Source organism: Callithrix jacchus, chromosome 3 (assembly GCF_049354715.1).
Source record: "Callithrix jacchus isolate 240 chromosome 3, calJac240_pri, whole genome shotgun sequence".
Taxonomy (NCBI): domain Eukaryota; kingdom Metazoa; phylum Chordata; class Mammalia; order Primates; family Cebidae; genus Callithrix; species Callithrix jacchus.
Genome location: NC_133504.1, coordinates 167,808,931 through 167,829,980, shown reverse-complemented (window position 1 = coordinate 167,829,980; position 21,050 = coordinate 167,808,931).

Sequence of the window (21,050 nt, the reverse complement as noted above, 5' to 3'; positions counted from 1 at the left end):
TAAACTTATATGGCCTTACTAATGTAGCTTCAAAATATAAAAAGCAAAACTAAATTATTTTCAAAAAATGGGGAAAAATTGTTATAATGGAAAATTTTAACTGATTTTTAAAAAATGTTTTATAGGACACTGTGAAAAAAAGTGTTTTATAAAGCTGACAAAAATATTTAGAATTTAAATTTAAACAAAAACATTCAACACTTTAAAAATCTATATAAAATGCTGTATCTATGAAATAAAGAATATACATTATTTTCAAATACATGGAGAACACTTAAAAAGTGATCATATGTTAGATCACGATATTTTCAAAGGCACAAAATAATAAGGTCCACATTCTCTGTTCAAAATGCAATTAAATTGAATGTCAAACTTCTAAAAGTTTGGAAACCAAAAAAAAAAAAAAATGTGCTCTAAACAACAGATGGATAAGAAGGGAAATCATCATGAAACAGAAAATATTTTGAACTGAAGAGCATTCAAATGATTACATATCAAACAAGTATACAGCTAAAGAGATATTCTGGGGTAAATATACCCACCCTCCCACCCGCCACACACACACACACACACACACACACACTCTCCACCTACCCAGTTCCCTTCCCTGGACGTTGCTTGTGTTTCCAATTTCTTTTGTATTCATCCACAGATATTCAAACCATATGCAAGCATATGTGTATAGGCTTAGTAAGGTGCAAAACAAAGTGTGTAATATGCTACCATTGGTATAAAAAGGTTATAAGAAATATGTACAAATTTCAATTAATATATCTTGAAGATGTTCTTTTTTTATGACTGCGTCATATTAATTGTACAACCTGCGAATCATTTGCATTAAAATCAGAAACAAGACAAGGATGCCCACTCTCAACCAAGTATTCAGTACAGGAGTTCCTAAGGCAAAGCTGGAAAATAAATAAGCAGTATAATGATTGGAAGAGAAGAGGTGAGGCTTTTTATATGCAGGCAAGCAATATAATTACCTGCATAGAAATTCCTCCTCCCAAACCCCAAGAATATCCACTGTCAAATTGTTCAAATGAATATCTGAGTTAAACAAAATTGCTGGATGCAGAATCAACATTTAAAAAATGGTTATGTTTTTATATACTCTAAATTCAGAATTTTAATGGGAAAAATTTCATCATAGCATTATGTGTCACATCTGCCAATCATCATGAAAAACAAGAAAAATCCCAATAAAGTTTTTTTTTTGTTTGTTTTTGTTTTTAATTGCATTACTTCATTTGCCTGTGCCTGAGCCAATGATTGTGGTCCAGGGAGAGATGGGATCTGTGATTAACAGTCTTTGGTAAAATAGATAAATGAGGCAAGGAAGGAACAATTATCTCCAAATAGGTGGGGATCTTCAGTAGCAAATGTGTTTTTTGTCTACTACATGTCTGTCTCCCCAGTAAACAGCTCATTAAGGGAAAAGACAATGTTGAATTGTCTCTTCAGCACCTAGGCTTAGCACTGTGCTTTACATGAGATAAAGTCTCAATAAGTAATCAGTGAACGAGTGAGTGCATGTGAGCCAGGGCCAACAAGCCTGGACCAGCCTCTCCTTTTGCAAGACCACCCAGAACCTTCACAGCTGGTGACAGAGACTCTTCACCAAGCCCCAGCTGAGTGAGTGGGAAATGAGGGAAGTAGCTGAGATTGATGGGATCACTTAGAGGACAAATGTGCCATCCAAGGCAATGATGCAGGAACCTTGAAGGGAAGTGCACACATTGAACTTGGCTGCATCCAACAAGGTTAGTGGTTTCCAGGAGGGTAGGGTCTCCTATGTGTTGGGTGAGGACAGCCTCTCATTTTGCTCAGCATTTTATGGGACTGATTCCCTTTCATTTCATGCCCTAAGAGAAGTTAGTGATCCTATCTTTTTTTCTTTTTCTGAAACAGGCTCTTGCTCTGTCACCCAAGCTAGACTGCAGCGGCATGATCATAGCTCATTGTAGTCTCCAACTCCTGGGCTCAAGAGATCCTCCCACCTCAACCTCCTAAGTAGCTGGGACTAGGTGAGAGCCTCCATACCCAGCTAATTTAAATGTGTGTGTGTGTGTGTGTGTGTGTGTGTGTATTGTGCATTAATATATGTGTGTATATATACACACATATATATGTATTTGTAGAGATGGGGCCAACATGGTGAATGTTGCCCAGGCTGGTCTGAAACTCCTGGCCTCAAGTGATCCTCCCACCTTAGCCTTCCAAAGTTCTGGGATTACAGGCATGAGTCACCATGCCCAACTGATCTTGTCTTTTAAGTACAGACAGAACCCCCAGTGCTGCTCTCTTTAGCATTAATACCACCACTAGTTAAGCACAAAAAGGGATAATGAGAGGAAATTGACATTTGAATATAGCCAGAGATTGGTGGAAATCTTTTAGGAGCAAGGACCTCTTCCGTGTCTTTGCCCAAGCCATGCCTTCTGCTGTAACACCTCATTGTCTCCTTCCAAGGCCCAAGTTCTTTTTGCCCTTTGAGGCTGAGCTCATATCACACTTCCCTGGGGAAGCCTTCCATGACTATTCACCTCAGAGGGCATCTCTCTGGATACTGAACTCCTGCAGCACCATCACCAATATCTAATTCTCTTTTCTGCGCCACATTTTTTCCTCTTGGAGACTTTCCTTCCTCCTGACACTTTGGAAATCTGATGGGCCATCAATCAAGGGGAACTGCCTTTCCACCACCCGAGGAGCCATGAAACTCAGGCTGACCAACCCAAATATCCCACTCACCTGGACACAATGATGGGTCCAAGAGTGGGCAAAGGAACAAAATGGGCTCTGGGAGGGGGAGGCTTTCTCTCCTTCTGAAGGATCATGGCTGGAGCCGATGAGCGTCAGGTTTTCTGCAACATGGGAAAAGTGTCGAGAAGTGAGGCCACATCAAGGAAAGCCAAGCTGAGAGTTGGGCAGAGAACAACCTGATTATATCACAAGAGTGCCCTGGGTTAAGCTGTGCCTGAAGCCGGACTAGCTTGAGTCAGTGCTTTTCCCTTTGTCTTGAAATGCTTTGAATCTGAGTTCCCTCAAACCGAGAGTCTTGATCAATTCTCTCTCTTATCATTAGGACCGCTTATTCGGCACAGAAAATTATTGCAACCCAGTAGAGCTGGTTCCTCAGAATGTCTCCCTTATTTACAGAAAGATTTGACTAAACTCTGCTATATGTCAGGGCCATCAGGCCAGACTCTTGGTTTCTGTCTGTATCAGCCCTTGTTTCTTTGTTTTGTAAAAATTTGTTTTTCAGCCTTTCTTTCTGCACACGTTTTTCTCTCCATATGGACTATCATGCTTTGGTGCCAAAATAATTTAGAGGCACATCAAATTACTTAAGATAGCTTATGCAGGATTTCCACTGCTCTCTGACGTTGTCTGAGCCTCCCTGTTTGGGGTGTGTGTGTGTGTGTGTGTGTGTGTGTATGTGTGTGTGTGTACTGTCTCCTTCACTCACTCACCGCTCCATTTAGGAAACAGTTCTGCACAACCTCACAACTCCATTCTCTGCTCCTTCTCAGCCCAACACCTCACTTGAAGATAGCCTTATGTAGAATCAGGTGCTCTGCCAGGAAAGGATCCCTCTCCTAATTCCTCAGCGGATTCCCAGATTTAGGACGCCACTGGGTGTTCTCTGGTGCAGTTTCTTATCTGTGTTCAACGAGTTGGAAAGCAGGGATCTGGCTAATTCTCCTGTCACCATCTCAGGCTCTACCTTAACTTAATCACCCATTTAGCCTGTGAGTAGTTGCTCTAGAGCCCACAATGGCTCCCTAGTGCTACCCACATCTAAACCAACCTCCGGCCAGAAACTGCCCTGCTTAGGCTAACTTCCTTCCTGCATGTTCTCTCTCCATCCCCCAGATTGGTGGGCTGACCCTCTCCCTGCTTCATAAAAAATAGTAAGCTCTTTCTCCCCTCAAAGGTTTTGCTCTTCATGCTCTTCCTGTCTGGAATACCCTTCTCTCTTCTTCCTTCCACCTCCAAATCTTAAAAGCCAACTTCAAGTCCCTCCTCTTCCATGCAGCCTTCTCTGATTTTTCTAGTTCATGAATTACCCACTTTCTGAACTGCTCCATAGTTAGGACCGTACAGCTTGCTATTTAGTTGTTGCACACTTTGGTATTTGAATCTATCTTGCCCCTTTACTGAAATGAGTATTTATTGAATTTAAGAATCATTTCTTTTTTTTCTTTTTTTTTTTTTTTTTTGAGACAGAGTCTCGCTCTGTCGCCCAGGCTGGGGTGCAGTGGTGTGATCTTGGCTCACTACAACCTCTGCCTCCTGCATTAAAGCGCAGGTGCCCTCCACTACACCAGGTGCCCTCCACTACGCCAGGTGCCCTCCACTACGCCAAGCTAATTTTTATATTTTTAGTAGAGATGGGGTTTCACCATGTTAGGCTGGTCTCAAACTCCTGACCTCAGGTGATCTGCCCACGTCGGCCTCCCAAAGTGCTGGGATTACAGGTATGAGCCACTGCACCTGGCCTAAGGACCATTTCTTAAGCATGTTTTATTCTCCTCACTCCATCTCAGCATCAGGCAGGGAGACAGTTGCTCATACATGTACATCATGGGCGTCACAGGCATCACCCTGGGAATTTGTTTTAGGAATATGGATTCCCTGGATCCTCCCCTGGAGAGTCTGAGTTTTAATAGGTTTGGGGTAAGACGCTTGGATCTGGATTTTTAAAAGCCCCATGATGTAAGACGTTGCTGAAGTGAGTTTGCAAAACAGTTTGGGTGAGTATATTGTCAAGTCCCAAATCTTGTCAATCCCAAGATGCTCATCTGACAAGCTCATGTATTTTTATGAGAAAAAAACTGCAGGATATTTTAAATGTGTAGGGACTTGGAAATCCCAGGGTGTGTGGTTGTCCTGCACTTGGCGATGGGGCTCCATTTTGGAGGTCATATAGTGTGATAGCTAAGAGCACAGGCTTGGAGTCTAAGGGTTTGAATCCTGGGGGTCACTCCTGTGGGTCACTCACTGCGGGACTTTGGACAATATAACCTCTCTGAACCTTCGCATCCTCATCTGTTAAATAGAAGAAATAATAGAAGCCACTTCCCAGGATTACTGTGAGAATTCAACAAGATCCCATATGTAAAGTACTCAGCTCCACGCCTGGCACAGAGTACATATTTGTAACAAGTACTAGTAGATGTTAAATTATTGAAGTTGGAAAATCTGCCAGCTTGTAGAAGTTTTCGATCCAGGAAACGCTACGTCGGTGAGGCACTCTCCATTGCTTTTGAGAGGAAGCACTTGGGAAGACCTCTTAGTCCTAATGCAAGTGTTTACCCACCTCTAGGGAGGAGGAGTCCAAGAGCAGGATGCAGCTGAAATGCAGACTGAGAAGTTAAGTGTCTATTTATTATACAGTTTGGGAGTGCTCCCAGCACTGTCTCCTTGCTGAGTTAGAGAGCAGTTTTCTTCCTCAATCTGTATTTATGCAGCATCACAACTGGAAACCATTGTTGGTTTCTTGGAAGTGCATGTCCCCTTGTCCTTTCTTTGCTTACAGGAGATTGAGGGTACAGCCATGACCTAGCCTGGGCCAGGATGGTGTGACCACTGTATGGTGTCATTTAAGACCAGCAAACCCAGGCTTTGGAAATACACTAGCTGTGTCTTATAAGTGGCAGGGGTACAAGCCCAGCAGGTGGAATGGGGCTTTGCATGTAAGCAATAGATCAGTGGATCAGTGGATCAATGGGTCAGTGAATCACTTGCTGAATGGGTGTCTCCCTACAGGCTGTGAATACTCCTGTGGGTCAAGAAAAGAACAGGATCTTAGTCTGGGCAGAGAGAAGCTTTCCTTCCCTCTTAGGGACCAAAGGGCACTTGGATCTGTACTACGAGGGGACAAGAAGCTGGGAAAGTGTCATTCTGGGGAAGGTTCATGGCCTCTGGTACCATTTTGGGGGCAGGGGTTCAATGGTTCTGTGTCACATGGAATTCTGCCAGGGAGGTGGGAACTCTCAGCTCAAGCAGTAGGTGAAAAGCCCTCTCTGCTTTTATCTTCAGTTTCCATAATTTTTGACAGGGTCTTGTGGGAAGAATTTAGCGGCAGAAATAACGTAGCAGAGATCATCCCTTCCTGGGGTGGGGGTCTTAGTGATGGCTACCAACAGAGAAGCTAATGGGGTAACCCAAGAAACCTTCCTGGAGGAGAAGATGTTGGCTGAATCATCAATCAGCTCATATCACTGAGCCAGATGCTTGCTGTTGGCTTTGTAGGTTGGGGGCGGGGGTCAACATAGACCCCACAGCCTCCCTCATTATCCTCAGAATTGGCACTCCTCAACATCTCACAGGGATGATTTCAGGGTTCAGAAATTCTGACTCCCAACCCCGTTGGGTCCACTTTGCCTGTCATCATGCAGGGCCATCTCCCTGGTCTTGGCTTGCCCTGTGACCACACTGCATTATCCCTCCACATGCCCTGACACACGCTCCGAAATACCAGGGTTCTCATGAGTCCAGCCTGCCAGGAGCAAGGCTTGCCAAAGCCATGTCCCAGCCAAGCGAGTGGCCTGCGGAGTGAGCCATAGAACTGCACTCAGCCCAGTTCCAAGCTGGAAGGTGGGGGCAGCCTCCCAACTATTTCTTCCAACCTCAGAAACGATTCAGTGCTGGCAGTTCACATGAGGTCCCCCTGACATCTCCAGTCAGGAATGCGACTTGCTGTGGATTCTGAGGCAAAGAGGCAAAGAGAAAACCATTAGGAAGAAGGGAAGTCATTAGCGGATGGGATGACCAGCATGCACCAGGGACCCACCTGCCCTTCCCTGAGGTGCCCAGGGGCTTGAGTGTGGGTCAACGTGAGCCTTCTGGGACTCTTTGACCACTTGAGACCCAGAATATCAAACGTCTGGTAGCCACAGCCCCCTTCGAATCCATAAATCTTTGCCTCTCATAAATGAAGGGAAGAAAAGGTGGCAGGTGGCAGAGCCTTGGCTAGCAGCGTTGCCAGCATGCATGGCCTGCAAACATCATTTATACAAGGGTTCAAGGATGGAACAGAGCAGGTGTGAGGAACTCCATTCTTGACTACCTCAAAGCACCCTTGACCTCAAGGGAACTCCTGCTGCAGGCTCCCTGTCCTTGACCTTCAGACCTGCTCCATATATTTTTGTATCCTCTGGCACACCCCTGCTGTGGCCTGGCTGACAATTTCTGCTGGCTGCTACCCCCCAAACCAGGACTGGCTTGGCTCAGTACACAGGGGGCACTCTGGGTTCTAGAGCATGTACTGGCTGGATATATAGTCATCCTACTGGTGGATAGAGGGTACTCGAGCGTGCTTCTCAAACTTTGCTGTGCCTAGATTTATCTGGGGCTCTTGTTAAAGTGCAGATTCTGATTGAGTAATTTTGGATGGACCCCAGATTCTGCCCTTCTAGGAAGCCCACAGTCGAGGTTGAAACTTCCAGTGCATGACTGCACTTGGAAAAAGAAAGTGCTACAAGGCTCAGTAGCTACTGCTGTGAGGTCAGGACTTGCAATTCTTGTACAGAATTCCAAACAGCACTCTCATTAAAAAGAGCAGCTGACTCCCTGCCCTCACAGCTGCACTTAGCCCCCACCAGCAGGCCCAACTCCCCAAACTCAGGTACCCAACATCTTGAAAGACACACAGGGACTGTAGGGGTTGTTTTCCCCCCTCTATACACTTAGCACTCCTCTTCTCAGTGTTATATTCTCCTCTGCAACCTCCCGGCTTCCTGTTGACCAGCCTCTCTGCTTCACTCTCCAATGCCAGGCAACAGCCTGCCTGCTGGTGCTATGGGATGAATGTCTGTGCATCCCCCAAACTCACATGTTGAAGCTCTAATCCCCAATGACTGTGGTGGCGTTAAAAGGTGGGATCTTTGGGAGGCAATTAGGTTTAGATGAAGTCATGAGAGTAAAACCCCTGTTCTGAAATTAGTGTCCTTATAAGAAAAGAAGGAGACCTTCTCTCTCTGACATGTGAGGACACAGCAAGAAGGTGGCCATCCGCAAGCCAGAAAGAGTCTTTACCAGAACATGGAATCAGCCGGCACCTTGATCTTGGACTTCCCATCCTCCAGAATTGTGAGAAACTAATGCTTGTTGTTTAAGCTGCACAGTCTATGGTATTCTGTTATAGTAGGCTGAGCTGACTAGGCAGGATACCTGGAGTGCCTGGTCCCTTCATGGGAAGCACTATGGATGAATACGGATTCTTCTCATTCCTCCAAAACCATCAGTGCCCAGCAGGTAGGGAAAAAAAAGTGCCTCCTTTACTAGGCCCCAGCTAGAAAGCAATCTCTGCCTTTTCTATGCTGCTACTGTTACCTGGAACATATAACCATAATATTAGTCACGGTGTGATTGCGATTCTGCATCTACATAATTGTCACTCTGCTATCCTTGAGGGCAGGAAATAATAATGCAGAGCTGAGCACATAATGTATATTCATCGAATCAATGATGCTGTTATTCCTGGTTCCTGTTCCTTGGAAGACCCCTCCCTCACATCCTTGGAGACAGCCACTGTGTCTGTCCTGTAGGGGACATTTCTAGTTTAACAGCTCCAGTTTCTCCAACCACAAACAACACTCTTATTTAGAAGTGTTTAAGACACTAATTCTGAAGTTTGGATGCTTGTTAGAATTAGCATGGGAGTTTTTAAAATACTGAGTCTAACCTTCAGAGATTCTGATTTATTTGGTTTGGAGTGTGACCTGGCCATTGGGGTTTTCTTTTAAAAACCCATTGCTGCTAATGTGCAGCCAGGTTTAAGAGCCACGTGGAGTCAGGAATTTTAGGTTCCTACCCAGTGCTGTAGTCTCCAGATAGCACTGCTCTCTGGCCTGTTCTAATCATAGGTCCCTCAGTGCTAGTGAACAGGCTTTTGTCTTGATCTTGAAACTAGCTCTTTCTAAGAAGAGAGGGCACAGGGCTACAATAGTAAGGGACCAGAGGCTGGCATGAGACAGACCTACCATTTAAATGGTCATGACTCGAGGCAATTGTCTTCACCTCTCTAAGCCTTAGTTTCCTAACCAATAAAATGGGATCATGGTGTAGTCAGTTTCTACTGGATAACAAATCACCCCAAAATGTAGTGGCTGTATTAGTCCATATTCATGCTGCTGATAAAAACATACCCAAGACTGGGCAATTTACAACAGAAAGAGGTTTAATTGGACTTATACTTCAACGTGGCTGGGGAAGCCTCACAATCATCATGGAAGACAAGGAGGAGCAAGTCACATCTTACACGGATGGCAGCAGGCAAAGAGAGATTGTGTAGGAAAACTCCCCCTTATCATAGCCATCAGATTTCATGAGTCTTATTTGCTATCATGAGAACAGCACAGGAAAGACCTGCCCCCATGATTCAGTTACCTCCCACCAGGTGCTTGGAATTCAAGATGAGATTTGGGTAGGGACACAGCCAAACCATATCAGTGGCGAAAAACACACACATTTATTCTTTTGCAAGTTCTGTGGGATGGCTGGGCATTTCCATTCTGGATGAACTCAGCCGGAGCTAGATGGTCTGGGGGGCCTCCTGAAGATGTCTGGCAGTTGGCTTGACACCAGCTGGGGTGACACAGATCACTTGCTGGTGTCTGCGATTCTCATTATCAGGCAGGCCATCTCAGGCTTTTTCACGTGGTGGTTGCCAGGTTCTGAGGGAGTAAGCCTCAAGATGCTTTTCAAGCCTGTTTGCTAAATCCCATTGGCGAAAGCTAGCATAGTGGCCAAGGGGAAAGTTCCCTTTCACCCTCTTGAGGTCTGCTGAAAATCAACTGACAAAATAGGCAGATTAATAGGAGAAAAGACATATAAAATTTATTTTAACGTGCATAGCATGGGGAAATTGCAGGAGAATATTACTCAGTAACTCAGTGGGGTCCAGATACTCATATAACTTTATCCATAGGGAAGTGGGGAGATGGGAAATGTTGGTAATTCTTTTGAGGAGGAGTAAATGATTATTAGGGAGAATGAATGGAGCCACGAGACTAAAATTAAATTGTACATTATTTTCTCTGGAATCTGAGCAAACCTGAGAGACAGATATTATCTTACAAAAAGATCTGTCCAGTCTTGGTGACATTCCTCAGTCTTCATTTCTGTGACAGATAGTGAGATTTCAGGGATGGGACGGGAGGCAGTTGTTTCACTTGGTGGGTCAAATCTTCATGAGCTAAGGGAAAAGCCTCTTCCAGCATCTGTGGGTTTCCAATGGCCTTGAATTTGAAACAGTCATCATACAAGGGTGCCATATTTTGGAGTGAAATTCTCTGGGCATCTTCATTTATCAAGGCTAGCCAGAGCCATGTTTGCTGCAAATGTTTCCCTGCAAGTCAAGCCATTAATTCATTGATTCCTCCTAGAGATTAATTCATTCATTCATGCATCCACCATAGAGATGCTGGCTGTCTGCTTTGTGCCAGGCATTGTACCAGGTGCAATGAATTTTGAAACAAGTGAAAATAGACCCTTACTCCTAGGAGTTTTATCATCCACTAGGAGGGGCATGCAGGTAAATAGAACACAGAAGTCAACTTGAACTTCAGATTTGTATTTGTATGTGTTTCCTCTGCTTTTGCCTGTTTCAACTTGCACACAGAAATCCTTCTCTTTAGAGTTCTGCATCAGACAAATGTGTTTATAAGCAATATAGACTTTATGGGCAGCTTCACAGGGGAAACAAAAAAAGGGTAATATGGTACCCATCACATCAATGAGCAATCAGCTCAAATAACCCATCAGATGTTTCTTTTCTTCCAAGTTCTTCCTCAGGTGCTCATCTCCAGGGGCTTTATTTTTGTCCCAGCTTCAACAGTTCCCTCTCTCCTCTTCCCAGAACCTCTTTCAGAAGTACACCCCTAGGCTGGGCCCATGGCTCACACCTGTAATCCCAGCTCTTTGGAAGCCTGAGGTGGGCAGATCACGAGGTCAAGAGTTTGATGCCAGCCTGGCCAACATGGTGAAACCCCGTCTCTACTAAAAATACAAAAAAAAATTAGCCAAGTGACATGGTGGCACATGCCTATAGTCTCAGCTACTTAGGAGGCTGAGACAGAAGAATTGTTTGGACCTGGGAGGTGGAGGTTGCAGTGAGCTGAGATTGCGTGACTGCACTCCAGCCTGGGCAAGAGAGTGAGACTGTTTCAAAAAAGGAAGTATGCTCCTCTCTTCTCTGTTATGCACAGCAAAGCAGCTCTCTCCTGGCTCCCCTGCATCAAAATATTTCTTCTCCAATTTACAAAATTAGATCCACCCTGCTTAGAAGTCAGGGCTGGAACCATCTTGTGCTATTAAACCAGGCACTTAGAGATCTTATTTCTTGCCTCTCATCCAAAACAATTTATCAAATTGTTTATTCCAGTGTTCTCCCCAAGAAGATATTTCTGAGTAAAAATTTTCTCCATCTTGTTCTGTATACAAGTACATCTAAAATCAAGCATGTTGAATTTTGTGCAAGACCAACAGGAAGAAGTACATTTTTTTTTTGTTCCAGACAGGGTCTCAATCTGTTGCCCAGGCTGAAGTGCAGTGACAAAAATGACGTCTGGTTATCCTCACTGCTTATTATATGCCAATTATAATGCATTAGCATGCAAGAGACACTCCCACCAGTGCCATGACAGTTTACAAATGCCATGGCAACATCAGGAAGTTACGCTATATGGTCTAAAAAGGGGAGGAACCCTCAGTTCCAGATGTGCCCACTCCTTTCCCAGAAAACTCCTAAATAATTCACCCCTTGTTTAGCATATAGTCAAGAAGTAACCACAGGTATACTCGATCAAGCAGCCCATACCACTGCTCTGCCCATGGAGTAGCCATTATTTATCTATTTGCTTTCTTAACAAATATGCTTTCACTTTACTCTATGGACTTACCCTCAGTTCTTTCTTTTTCTTTTTTTGAGATGGAGTCTCACTCTGTTGCCCAGGCTGGAGAGCAGTGTGGCCATCTCAGGTCAATGCAACCTCCACCTCCCAGGTTCAAGCAATTCTCCCTGCCTAGGCCTCCCAAATAGCTGGGATTACAGGTGCCTGCCACCATGGCCAGCTAATTTATGTATTTTTAGTAGAGACGGGGTTTCATCTTGTTGGTAAGGCTGGTCTCAAACTTGGGGACTCAAGTGATCCTCTCACCTCGCCCCCACAAAGTGCTGGGATTACAGACATGAGCCTCTGTGCCCAATGCCCAAATTCTTTGTTCAACAACCCTCTGTTGGTGTCTAGATGGGACCTCTTCTGGTAACATTACCATAAGAGCCTTTTCCAGTTGGCTAACTGGAGGAGAAAACAGGCCAAACCTTCACCTATTCATGGTGCACAAAACAAGGAAGAAAAACCAGTGGCCCTACAGTTTCCATGGTTCCCCCTAAATGTCTGTATGTCATTTGTTACCTTGGTTTAGTTTGGCAGGGATGCGTTGTTGCTGACTTTCACATGCTTCAGATCTAGAGTAATCTTGGCACTCAGATATCCCCTTAGCCTCACACAATAGGATGCCTGGAATCAGAGCAAGCCACGGAGTGCAAAGAAATTCCTCAGTCATGACAATATTATTTTGTGCTTTGTATCAGAAGCAAGCTAGGTGAGAGAATTCATTCATCTTTTACCACACTGCAAGGGACAGAGGCAATTTTTCTCCCAGGGTTCGGGACTAAAGTAGATGGACTTCTGGACTTCTCGGGGACATTTAACTGAAATTGCAATTCACCAAAAAAAAAAAAAAAAAAAAATTATCCTTTTGAGAAGATCATCCCCAGAAGTTAAAAAAATAGTCGTTGTCCACTTGGAAGATGCCAGAAAAGGTAAGTACACATGTCATTTGAAGGGGTGTGTATGTGTGTGTGTGTGGACTCTTTCAGTTGCAAGATACAGCAACTCAACTACAAGAGGCTTAAGCAAAATGGGAGTTTTATTTGTGTTATAGAAAAGTCCAAGATAGACAATCTTCAGTCATGGCTGGATCCAGGTGCTCAGATGATGTCATAGGAGTTCTTATCCCTCTCCCTCACTCAGCTCTGCTTCAGCGTGGCCACCAGCAGCCCCAGACTTACATTCTGCCAGCTAGACACATCCCTGGAGGAATGTGCGCTTCTTTCCCAGAAGCCTTTTTTTAAAAAGTTCCAGGCTTGCATCTCAATAGCCCAAACTGTATTTATGGTCCGTCCCTACACCAATATGGGCGTCTCAGATTGGCCAGGCTTCGGTCACATGCTCCTGAAGCAGGGTGGGGTAAGGCAGACTCTAACAAACTAAATGGACTTTAAAAAAAAGAGGATGATATTACCAGAAAGGAAAATGGTTTGGCTACAGCAAAGGATGCCTGTTGCAGTGGAACGCCTTTGTAATGGTGAAATAAATAAGAGGGAGAAAATAAAGGCAGCTGGTAGGATGCCGGCAGAGGGCAGTGAACAGGTCTGTCCTAGGTGAACTTGGGTCGGCAGGCTGCGTTCTCAAACCAGCTGCCTTCATTAATGGTAAAAGCAATAACATTTCAAGACCTCAAACACATCTGCTTAAATTTCATCCAGTAAGTGCTGATGTTTATGGATGTCACCGTCACCCAGGGTTGCTGTCGCCCTTGGGCAGCCGGGTAAGCAGGCAGCTGTCTATCTAAAGGAAAGAGGTTCGAAAGCCCAGGCAGAGAAGTCAAGAACTTGGCCTGTGCAGTGCATCATAAAGGAAGGAGGGAAGAGGGAGCAGCCTTGGCAATTTGTTTTAAATATTTTTGCTTGTTTTGGATGCCATGAAAGCCTCATGTACTGGCTCTTGACTAATAAAAACAGGGAAAACCAGGCTGGAAACCTGGCTGTGTTTCTGTGCACAATTAGGTTTGTTTGTTTAGGTCTCTTTTTATTTGTTTTCAGATGACTCAGATATGAATACTGCAAGGCCTTTCAAAGTGAAGTGTTCATATGTGTATTTTAGGTCTAAGGCTTCGCCAAGTGCAGAAAGACTTGGCTCCCTGAGGTTATTTTCCTATCCAGGGGTTTTTCAAACTTTCAAGTGGAGCTAAAGAATGCTATTGCAAGCCAGGTTCTTTTTCTTAGCAGACCCCAGCTTGGGGTTGTAGGGGGGACAGGGATTGCAAACATACAGACACAAAAATCCCCAAACAGTACACAAGGACACCCATCATGCTGATCCCGGCACTGCCTCTCCCTGATGGCTTTACCAAATGCATACTTTGGTCCTCTCTGGAAACCTCTTCAGAGTCTGCCTCCCTTTCACCAGACACCCAAGTCCAGACGTGGACTCTCCCTTCCTCTCTCTCTGTATCTGTCTATAAACTCTTCTGCTTTCAAGATTCTTCTCTTTATTGCCATGGTTCGGAGTCTGAAGCCTCCTATAAAATGCAGAGATATTTACAATCTGGGAAACTGCCAAGGACCTGGCTGAGCTCCTACACCTAAGGGTGGCGTCTCCTGCAGGAATGCTTTGCTACCGGCCAGTTGACCCAGCATCCAGGGCCTTGGGAGGGGGCTGGGGAGAGGTTGAGCAGTAGTCTTTCCCCCCAAGATAGGCAGGATGCAAGCCAGGCAGTGATGAAGACCACTCTGGTCTCCCTTCTTGGAGATGAGACTTCTTTGCAGTAACCCTGCCTCTGCATTGATGAATCAGAGGATAGGAACAGCCGGAAGTGGTCCCAGCTGTTTTCAAATACTCAAGATCTAGGTAGGCACCAGAAGCAGGTTTCCTAAGCTCCCTGAAAGCTGGTCTCAGCCTAACAGTCTCTGACAGCCTCCCTTGCTCACTGCCCATGTGAAATAAAAGACACTGACCAATGCATTGGCTGGAGAAGCACTTTCCTATTTTAGTCACTCCAGCGAAACGTCTGGTAGCCCAGATCGCATTTTTCAGTGCTTTTTTTCCCCTCTGAATTTGCCTCTCAACTCTTCTGCCTTTAAGACTCTCCTCTTTCAGTGTTCCAGCATGGAGGCTGAAGCATCTGAAACTTTTGGGAGAAAGATTTATTCTTAAATTTACATATTTCAGGAATTCTTCCCCCCCCCCTCCCCAAACTACTGTCTTCCAGAATTGTATCCTGGGTCAAATAAAAATTGGTCTGATTTTGCACCTTCCGCACCTATACTGCTGTGTCAGCACAGGTGGTGATGGGAATAACGGCCCTGTGTCTCAGCAGACCCTGAGTGCAGTTTAGTCCAGCGGCGAGCCCAGGAAGCAACTCTGTGGGGAGGTGCCCCTGGGTGACGGGACCTCAATCCTGTTGGGAACCCTCTGAGAGAAGGAGGGACAGTGGAATATGTCCCTGATTGTCCCACTGAGGGAAAAGGAAGCTGGCTCTTACTTTTGAGGGTTGCTGTTGGCATCTTGATGCATGGGCACTTCCAAGTACACTGCCAGTCAGGGAACGTCTTCAGGCAGGGAGAGATGTGTAACTTTCCAGAGCCCACTCCCAGGTAGGCTGAGAGGATTTGGGAAGAGTGCCAGCCATGTCTATAGCATCTTCTATACCACACATCACCTAAGGTATCTCATGAAATCCAAAGTAAATGCAGATCATGTCACCTTCTCATTAGACAAATCTCCAAAATGCCCATCATCACTCCAATGGCACCAGCATGAGAAGCTGGGAAAAGTCTAGTTAATATTTAAAAAGTATTATTTTTTCTGGAATTTTTAATGTTTGTTTTATTTGTCAGCATTTTTAACTTTATGATTTGTAGTGATTTTTTTCTCATTGTCAATATTTTCATTCTTAATTTTATATTCAGAGTTTGTATTATTTTTCCTAAAGAGGATCCAAAATGGCATTAGCTTCAGGCCCCAAGGAAAGTGGATCCAGGCCAGGTGCAGTGGCTCATGCCTGTAATCCCAGCACTTTGGAGGCCAAGGCAGGAGGATTGCTAGAGCACAGGAGTTTGAGACCAGCGTGGGCAACAGAGGGAGGCCTTGTCTCTGCAAAAAATTTTAAAGAATTCCTCATTGCCCTGGCTATGCCACATAGTATGGCCTTCTAGATCCTATGAAATTCATAAAGGTCTTCCCAAAGTGTTCCCAGCTACTCAGGGACATGAGGAAAGGACCAGTTGTCAGAAAAAGACTACCATCCTTACTTCCGTCTGCCCGCCAAGGCAGGGAAGTGGGCGGAAAGGAATACTTAGCAGTGCTCCTTGAAACAACAGGGCCGGAAAGCAAAAGATTTGGGTTCAACTCTCAGCTTGTTGTCTCTTTGTTTATCTAGCAAGTATTCCTGGGCTGCTTGCTAGCAGGTGGCCAGTGGGGATGGTGATGGTGAAAGCTGGCAGTGAGCAGAGGCCAGCATAGGATCTAGAAGGCCACACTATGTGGCATAGCCAGGACAATGAGGAATTCTTTTGATTGTTATTCAATTAATGTTTATTTCATTGTTTATTGAATCCCCCGTCTTCTTTTGAGGTTCAACTTCTTTCTGAAGACCCTTTTTTAGTAGCTCTTCACTGATGTCTGTGAGGGGTAAACTCTTGGTCAAGAGTGGATTCATTTTTAGGACTGTTTATTTATTTAGAGACAGGGTCTCAGTCTGTTGCCCAGGCTGAAGTGCAGTGGCACAATCACTGCTCACTGTAGCCTCCACCTTCCTGGCTCAAGCAATCCTCCCACCTCGGCCTCCTGAGTAGCCGGGGCCACAGCCCCCCGCCAGCATGCCTGGCTAGTTTTTAAAATTTTTTTGCAGAGACAAAGCCTCCCTCTGTTGCCCAAGCTGGTCTCAAACTCCTGTGCTCTAGCAATCCTCCTGCCTTGGCCTCCGAAGTGCGGGGATTACAGGCATGAGCCACTGCACCTGGCCTGGATCCACTTTCCTTGGGGCCTGAAGCTAATGCCATTTTGGATCCTCTTTAGGAAAAATAATGCAAACGATGAATATAAAATTAAGAATGAAAATATTGACAGTGAGACAAAATCACTATAAATGATAAAGTTTAGGATACTGACAAATAAAACAAGCATAAAAACATCCGTAAAAAATAATACTTTTTTATTAATCAACTAGACTTTTCCCAGCTTCTCATACTGGTGCCACTGGAGTGACGATGAGTATTTTGGAGATCTGACTAGTGAGAGGATGAGATGGTCTGCATTTACTCTGGATTTCATGAGCGACATTAGGTGATCTGTGGTCTTTTTCATGTATAGCTCAGTTATTCAGTTATTGTTGGGTGTACAGATGTTGGAATGGCTTCCAGAAATACTCCTACCATCCATAGGCTGACTTGCCTGGCACGCAGCACCAGAGATTGGATGGAGATGCAAATAATTCTTCAATGTCTGGCACCAAAAATATGTGGATAGTGAAGAAACAAGATTTAAGATGTATGGAATCACAAGAGAGTCCGTAGAAAACTCTTCCACTTACCAGATATGTAAAACTGTAAGTAGAGGACTCATTCATATTCAGTGACAAGTGAAATGAAAGATTTTTTTCCATCAGAAATATATTTGAGAATGTGGTGCATACAATTATAAACACACCATAAATTTGCAGCTCATATGTGAAAGAAATTCATAAAGGTCTTCCCAAGGTCAACAACAATTCTAAACTCTTGTATGCCAGTACCAAAAGTGAGTTGTAAAGCGGAAATTTTTTTCGTTTTGTTTTTGAGACAGAGTCTTGCTCTGTTGCCCAGGCTGGAGTGCAGTGGCATGATCTAAGCTCACTGCAACCTTCACCTCCCGGGTTCAAGTGATTCTCCTGCCCAGACTCCCAAGTAGCTGGGACTACAGGTGCCCACCACCATGCCTAGCTAATTTTTGTATTTTTAGTAGAGACGAGGTTTCACCATGTTGGCCAGGATGGTCTCGATGTGTTGACCTCATGATCCACCTGCCCTGACCTCCCAGAGTGCTGGGATTACAGGCATGAGCCACCTCGCCTGGCCTAAGTTGAAAAAAAATTTTAAACTTTCGATAACTTAAAAATGAATTTCAATCTGCCATGTTAGAAAGAAGCTTGAATTATCTTACTATTCTCTCTATAGAAAGTGATATTACAAAATCATCATATTAAGAGCTAGTGAAAGGATATATAACTAAAAATAAAAACTGTCTAAATGCAATATCGTATTCTTGATTGGATCCTAGAACTCAGCATGCTCAGCACAGTTTCTCTTGTGAGAGAGCAAAGACATGTAAACAGAAGTCACTGTGGAACTTCTGAGAAAGCTTATGAAAGCAGCCAAGCCAAGACGGAAAAGCACACATTTTGCCTTCACCCCACTCCTTCCTGTGCTAGGAATGTCACTGAGATAGAGCTGCAGCTGTCATCTTGCAGCCATGAGGGGACATTAAAGATAGAAGCCAATGCTAGAAACGGTGGAGCAGAAAGAAGAAAGGACCCTGGGTCGTTGGTGATAAGATGTAGACACCACACCAACCCCGAATGGCCTATTCCAATCACAGTAAGAGAATGGATTAACGATCTCTTTTAAGCCCACGTTAATTGGGATTGCTGTTACATGTAACTGAATCTAGTCCTACTGATAAATCACCTGACCCCATCTTGGGGATCCAGGGACAATTTCCTGCAGATCATGAAAGCTAATTAGGAAACAGGTCAGGTAAAGGGTAGTAGGCACTTTCGAGGCTCCAGAAGACAGGTTTTACTTAAAGAGCTGCAGAGAGCAGCTGACGCAGTTCCAGGAGAATTTCTGTATTGGATTTCAGCTTTAGGAAACAACAAACACACCTGTCTCATGCGTAGCCATACTGACGAGGGGGAAGACTGAAGACAGGAAAACTAGGATGAGAGCTGATGCGACAATTTATGCCAGGAATGAGATCCTGAAATAATGCTGCATAACGGTGCCGAACACCAAGGGCTGTGCGGTCAGCAAGAGCTAGGGGTCTATCTGGGCTTTGTCACTCATCAGCCATATGACCTGGAACAAAAGACTTAACTTCTCAATGCCCCTGTTCCTTCCTATTTCCATGGCATTTCTAAAAGAATTAAATGAGGCCATGTGTGCACAGTGCTTAGGACAGTACACGTAAGGGCTCACTAAATCATTGCTGTTATTACAGGTGCCAGGCCTCTGGCAGTGAAAGACAGGTTCTAAGCAATAAGATGAAATCAAGAGAATGCTGAGACCAGTTGGATGGGGAGAGATGTGGGTGAGAGAGAAACGAGGTAGAGCCGGGATTGGTGGTTCACGCCTGTAATCCCAGCACTTTAGGAGGCCGAGGCGGGCAGATCACAAGGTCTTGAACAAGGTCAGTTCAAGACTAACCTGGCCAACATGGTGAAACCCCGTCTCTTCTAAAAATACAGAAATTAGCTGGGCATGGTGGCAGGCGCCTGTAGTCCCAGCTACTTGGGAGGCTGAGGCAGGAGAATCCCTTGAACCCAGGAGGCGGAAGTCGTAGTGAGCCCAGATCATGCCACTGCACTCTAGTCTGGGTGACACATTGAGACTCCGCCTCAAAAGAAAAAAGAAGGAGGTAGAAATGTCTCTCAAATTTCTGTAGAAGAAAACATTTGGGGAGAAAGACAATGAGTCCAGTTTTGGACCTGTGGATTTGGCGGTGTCTCTGGGCCATCCACATGGAGATGGCAGGTGCTCGCCTGTACTGGCAGATACCAAGGGAGTGAGGACCTGAGCTGGAGATGGACTGGAGAGCGTGGGGGGTGGATGAGATCACAGGGCTAAGGTGAGTGTGGAGAATGAAAAGAAAAGAGGGCCAAGAGGGAGCCCTGAAGCTGGTGCGGATGGACCAGAAGGAGCCAGCAAGAAACCAGAGGAAGACAGGCTGAAACAACCTAAGAAGAGACTTGGGAGTGCCCCCGGGAAATTCAAAGGAGAGAGAAATCAAAGAAGTGTTAATTCCACTAACTGGAGACCTGAGGCTCATGCCTGTAATCCCAGCCCTTTGGGAGGCCAAGGCAGGAGGATCACTGGAGCTCAGGATTTCGGGACCAGCCTGGGCAACATGGTGAATCCCCATCTCCACAGAAACAAAAACAAACAAACAAATAGCTGGGTGTGGTGGTGCTCCACTGTACTCCCAGCTACTCAGGAGGTTGAGGTGGGCGGATGTCTAGAGCCTTGGAGGGAGATGGAGGTTGCAGTGAGCCAAGATCGCACCACTGGTCTCCAGCCTGGGCAACAGAGAGAGACCCCGTTTTTAAAAAAGAAAACACTAAATGCTGCAGAACCGTCCAAAAAAATCAACTACATGAACATTGGGCTGAGGGGTAAAGATGTCATCAGGGACCTTGGCGCCTGCCGGCTGGAGGTTATGATGGGGCTGGAAGGCAGAGTCTGGATGGGGGCAGGGGCAGGGGTGGGGGAAAGTAATTAGAACTCGGGATCAGGAAGAAAGCTTGTGTGAAGGTGGGAGAGAGTTCCGCAGTAGCCAGAACTAATAAGGAGATGAAAAGTGAAGGAAAGTAAGACGGAAGGGAACGGAAGGCAAGAGACCCAGGAAAGCAAACGCAGGCTTGATGTCCATGTCAGGAACCCCAGCTGGCCCCAGGTCTTTGCCATGTGCCCAGAGTGTGGAAAATCGCCCACTGCAGTGCAGGAAAGCCCAGCTGCCCAGCAGGCATAAGCGGAAAATTGGTGGGGACAGCCTCCAACCTGAGCTTGCATGGACAGAGGGCAGAGAATTCAATGAAGCCAGAAGGAAAGAGAATCATGGCTCCCATTTACTGAGACTCAACATGGCCAGGCACCCGGTGCCAAGATGCGGCAACCTATGAGGTCCTACTTATTTCACCAGTGAGCACCTGAGGCTTGGCGAGGTTAAGGAACTGGCCAGCACCAGTGGAACCAGGGCCTTCAACCCTGTCTGTGCCTACAGAGGTAACTCTTAGTCACCAAGCACAGCTGTGTAAGGGACAAAGACTGCAGATCTGGTCCGAGAAGACTTGGGGGGTGCAGTCCCAGGGGAGGGAATGGGCCTGAGTGACTTTACACAAAGAGGGGATAGAACTAGTGATTTTACACAGAGAGGGGATGGGCTTAGTGTTTTTATAGAGAGGGAGGATGGGACCAGTGATTTTACAGAGACAGGGGA